Below are 6,106 nucleotides of genomic sequence, written 5' to 3' on the forward strand. Positions count from 1 at the left end.
AAATGTATGTGTAAGTGGCAGAATGTGGGTGGGGTCTGGACCCTGGCAGAAATTGAGGGTTCACTAGAAAATATGTTCAGTAGGGTAATGTGACAGAAAACTAGGGCTCTCTTCACGAGAGTGGGCGTTCCTTTGAAGCAATGATGCCCTCTGGTGGTAAGGGGGTGTTTCTTGTGCTGAGAAGGTGTCTGGGAGTTTTTACCGTTTGCAGATAAGAAAGAATGGATGGACAGCCCCTTCTGCAAAGAGAACTTTCACGAGCATTTCAAGAAGCTGGCTCAGAACTTTTCTTTACACCTTCAGGAGTCCTAGTCGTCGCCACCCCTAACCCGTCAATTATGTTGCTGCTGCCTCTGACTTCCAGCTCTCGTGGCCGCGGGTAAGAGACGTCTGATTGGCTTGTCCAACATTTTACAGCCTCTCTGTTGCAGAGACGCACAGAGGACGCACAGACAGCAGGTGGGTGCCACCAGCACCTTTGACAAAGCTGCCAAGCCCTAGTGCTCCCCCACCCAAACATAGCTGAGGAGGCCTAGACCAATGCATTGCCACAGAGTGCACAAAGGGCCCACACTCGTTTGGTATCTTCCATGGCAGCATTAGGTTAGCTTTGCCGTGCAGTGGGGCAGACTGAAGTCACACAGTCGGCTGCAGAGTGACTAGGAGACGCATGGAGCAGTGGGGGGAAGGGTGTCATGCAGACGGAGGGACTTTCACTTGCAATAACAGGAAATGCATGGAAACCCTGTGCCGGGCTGAGACAAACCGGTAGGTAAGAGCACTCGGGGCCCTGCCTTCAAAATCTGAGCATTGCTTGGTGAAATAGGATTGAGAACCATACTCCTAAGCCACCAATTTTTTTTTTAAATTTTATTTTAACCAAGAAGCCAACTGTACACATTGGAGAAAAGACAGCATCTTTAACGAAGATGTTGTCCACACTGGATGTCGGCATGTAGAAGAATGAACGTAGATCCATACCTATCACCCTGCAACAGAGCTCACCTCCAGATGGATCAAGAATCTCAACATAAAACCAGATACCCTGAATCTGGTCAAAGAGAAGGCAGAGAATATAGACTTGAAGTCATTGTCCCAGGAAAGGACTCTCTGAACAGAACACTGATAGATAGCACAGGCACTAAGACCAACAATCAATATATGGGACCTCATGAAGCCGGAAAGCCTCTGTGAGGCAAAGGACACCATCAATTGAGCAAAGTCACAGAATGAGAACAGTCTTTACCAGCTGCATGCCTTGCAGCGAATCCATCAGAATCTAGAATATATAAAGAACTCAAGAAACTAAACATCATGGAAACAACCCAATTTTAATTTAGCGAGGAAAGGAAATAAACAAAGATTAAACACAAATGGCTGAGAAACATTTTAAACTGTTCAGCATCCTTGCCCATCAGTGACATGCCAATTAAAACTACTTTGAGATTATTTTAGCCCAGTCATAATGACCATAATTTAAAAAAAAAAAAAAATTGCCGGGCGCTGGTGACACAAATCTTTAACCTCAGCACTCGGGAGGCAGCCAGCCTGGTCTACAGAGTGAGTTCTAGGATAGTCAGGGCTACACAGAGAAACTATCTCAAAAAGCCCAAACTGAACAAACAAATAAATTGATGACGAATTGTGGTGTTAGTGTGGGGGGACGGTGAATATGTCCTTGGTCCAATGGGAGTAGAGACTGGGGCGGCCGCTATGGAAACCAGCGTGGAGGCTCCTAAAGCAAAGAAGACAGACAAATGGAGAGTGGGTCCAGCCCACAGTCACACACCCCAAAGACTCCACTACCGTGCTCTGGAGACACTTGTTATCCCAGGGCATTGCTGCTCTATCACAGTGGCCAGAGGGCAGACACTGCGGAGATGCCCATCAATCAAAGAAGGGATGATGAAAACCCACGTTTACATGACGGACTATTATTCGGCCGGGAGGGAAAACAGAACTGTGGAATTCACGGGTAAATGGATGGATCCGAAAACAGTCATTCTGCGTGAAGTAACCCCGACTCAGAAAGGCAAACACCACACATTTTCTCTCTTTTGCGGATGCAAACTTCACATTTGTATGTTTCATTTGGAGACCCACCGAGGTCAGAAAGTAGTAAGGGTCATCAAGAAAGACACGAGGATCGCCCAATGATGGAGAAATGGCTGAGATCTACATGAACAACCTGGACATGAGTGGGAGCAATGAAGGGCGAGGGTCAAGGGAAAGAGAGCCTGTGGGAGTGGGAGATCCCAGCTGAATCAAGACCAGAGAGGGAGAACAAGGAATAGGAGACCATGGTAAATGAAAACCACACGAGAAAAGGAAGAAACAAAGTGCTAGAGAGGCCTACAGAAATCCACAAATATACCCTCACAATAGACGGCTGGCAATGGTCGAGAGACAGCCAGGACTGACCTACTCTGGTGATGGGATGTCCAAACACCCTAATAGTCATGCCAGAAACCCCATCCACGGTCTGAGGAATCTGGATGCAGACATCCACGGCTAGGCCCCGGGTAGAGCTCCGGGAGTCCAATTAGCAAGAAAGAGGAGGGTTTATATGAGCGAGAATTGTTGAGACCAAGGTTGGATAAAGCACAGGGACAAATATACAAACGAAAGGAAACACATGAACTATGAACCAAAGGCTGAGGGGTCCCCAACTGGATCAGGCCCTCCGAATAAATAAGACAGTTGATTAGCTTGATCTGCTTGGGAGGCATCCAGGCAGTGGGACTGAATCCTGTCCTCAGTGCATGAACTGGCTGTTTGGAACCTGGGGTTATACAGGGACACTTGACTCAGCCTGGGAGGAGGGGACTGGACCTGCCTGGACTGAATCTACCAGGTTGAACTCAATCCTCGGGGGAGGATTTGCCCTGAAGGAGATGGGAATGGGGGGTGGGCTGGGAGGAAGGCGGGGGGGGGGGGGGTGGGTGGGTGGGGGTGGGGTGGGAGGGGGGAGAACAAGGGAATCCGTGGCTGATATGTAAAATTAAATTTAATAAATAAAATTAAAAAATGAAAAAAAAAGTAGTAAGGGTCGGAGTAGGGGCTTTCAAGGGAGGGGCGATAGAAAGTGGCGACAGAACACTTCCTTTAGAAGTGGAAGCCCCGGCCCAGCAGAGATGGAGAGGCTGTTAACTACTCAGGGTCACCACCGGGTCTGCTTTCTGCCATAGTACCGACCCAGACCCGGCCTGGAGCTGCCCGAGTTTGGCTCCCCCTCCTGGTGACAAAGACACACGACCGCTCCCGTGGCTAGGAGAGTCTAGGGATGAGGCAGGGAGGAGAGAGTGTGAGAGAAGGTGGGAAGAACCCTGGGAAGAAATGTGGAAATGGGGAGACTGGAGAAATGGCCCAGGGCCCAAGAGTGCCTGCTGCTCTGGCAGAGACCCCAAGTTCGGTTCCCAGCACTCATATCTGGTGGCTCATGACTGCTTGTAACTCCAGCTCTAGGGGATCTGACACTCTTTCCTGGCTTTTGTGGGCACCCGCATACACGTGACTCTGTCTCTGTCTCTGTCTCTGTCTCTGTCTCTGTCTCTGTCTCTCTCTCTCTCTCTCTCTCTCTCACACACACACACACACACACACAAAGAAAATGAAAATAAAATCTTTTGGGAGAGAGAGAATGGCTAGCGAGGTCTTTGAGCATCCCTTCTTTCAACTCTCCCCCTCCCTCCCTCCCTGCGGTCTCCAGGTAACCTCCTCTAGGCTTCCATCCCATAGCTTTTCCTGCCCCCTGTCCTGAGGACATCGCCTCTCCTCCTCCCTCCTCTTTCCCAGAAAAGCCATTTACACAGTCATGCCACTTTCTCCTTCCTAAGTGTCTTCCTCTTCCTCCCCCAGATCTGAGGTCAGACAGAGGAAACCTCAGGACAAGGGCTTGGCTGTCTTCCCATCCCTTTCGTCCAAACCTCCCCGGATTCTACCCTTTTCAGCTGGAACAAGGAGGAACCAGGCCCGGTTCCAGAAGGGGCGCTTTAGGTATGGGGGCCTATACGAAGGCAGAGAGACAAAAGTGGTCCCTGGTGAGGGGCATACAGGGAAGAAAGAGGCCTCTTAACAGAGAGGAAGAGAAGGGGTTCCAGGAGAATCCAGACTCTCCTACCGTTTCTCGGGGAGCAAGTGGTGATGGCAGGGTTTAACTCTCTCCTGTTGGAAGTGGCTGCTGTCTGGGGCCCAGAGGGAGAGAAATGGAGAGACAGAATAAAGCAGAAGGAGAAGCTGGAGCAGACACAATGGCCTCCCTCAGTAGCTCATCCTACAGCTGTTTATTGAGATCCAGGCACTATCTTTTTCTTTTTTTTTAAACTATTTATTGGCCAGTGAGAAACCTCCGTGGGAAAGGATGGTTGCCATCGAGGCTGGGGATCTGAGTTCGACACCCAGGATTCATATGATAAGACTGACGCCTACAAGTTGTTCTCTGACCTCCACGCATATGCTGTGGGATGTGCCTACCATAAATAAACACATGAAATTTTGGTGTATTTACGTGTATGCATGTTTGTGTCTGTGTGCACACTCAAAGGCACAGAGGGCGTTGGGTGTCTCTTTTCTCCATTCTACGCCTATTCCTTCGAGGCAGCATCTCTCCCTGATGCTCATATGGGGCTCCTATTTCTTTGGTTAGACTGGAAGCCGGCCGGCCCTGATGATCTACCTATTTCTGTCTGCACCCACCCTTGCCCCCAAATGGCACTGGGGTTACAGGGAGCTGGAGGATATCTGGCTTGTTCTATGGCTGCTGGGATCCAAATTTTGGTCCTTGTGTGGGGTGTTGGTGGCATAGGCCTTTAATCCCAGCATCTGGGAAGCAGAGGCAGGAGGATCTCTGTGAGTTTGAGGCCAGCCTGGGCTACAGAGTGAGCTCCAGGACAGCCAGGGCTACACAGAGAAACCCTGTGTCAAAAGACCTCATGATTGTGCAGCAAGCATTCTTAACCTCTGAGCCATCTCCCCAGCCCTTATTTGTTTTGTGGTTGTCTGGGGTCTCACTAAAGTCTAGGAACTCAAGATCCTCAGGCTTCAGCCCCCCAACGTACTGGGGTTCCAAATGTGAGCCTTCAAGCTAATCTCCAGGAGCCATTTTAGAATCATTTTCAGTCACAGCAGATGTCCTGGACCCTGCGAGATGCTGGACTAGAGAGATGTTATGCCAGGTGGAGGAGGCAAGGTTTGTGGAGAAGGGAAACCACTGAGCCAGACGTAAACACACACACACACACACACACACACACACACACACACATACACAGAGACACACAGAGACACACACAGAAACACACAGAGACACACAGAGACACACACAGAGAGACACATACACAGACACACACACAGACATACACAGACACACACACACATACACAGAGACACACAGAGAGACACATACACAGAAACACACACAGAAACACACAGAGACACACACAGAAACACACAGAGACAGACAGACACACACACAGAGACACACACACACATACACACACACACACAGAGACACACACAGAAACACACAGACACACACAGAGAGACACATACACAGAGACACACACAGAGAGACACATACACAGAGACACACACAGATACACACACATACACACACACAGAGACACACAGAGACACACACACACATACACACACAGAGACACACACAGAGAGACACACACACACATACACACACACAGAGACACACACACAGAGACACACACACACAGAAACACACAGAAACACACAGACACACACACAGAGACACACACACACATACACACACAGAGACACACACAGAGAGACACACACACACATACACACACACAGAGACACACACACAGAGACACACACACACAGAAACACACAGAAACACACAGACACACACACAGAGACACACACACACATACACACACAGAGACACACACAGATACACACACACACACACACACACACACACACACACACAGTGAGAAAAACACAACACCCAGAGAGGATAATGAGGCAGCGGGGAAGAGTCAAGGATCCTCAAGGTAAGGCTCGGCCAGGGACAGCTGAGGCAGAGAAATGTTCTCTGCCACAAAGCACCTTTGTCTGACCTCACAGACCG

This window comes from Peromyscus maniculatus, chromosome 1 (assembly GCF_049852395.1).
Source record: "Peromyscus maniculatus bairdii isolate BWxNUB_F1_BW_parent chromosome 1, HU_Pman_BW_mat_3.1, whole genome shotgun sequence".
In the NCBI taxonomy this organism is placed as follows: Eukaryota; Metazoa; Chordata; class Mammalia; order Rodentia; family Cricetidae; genus Peromyscus; species Peromyscus maniculatus.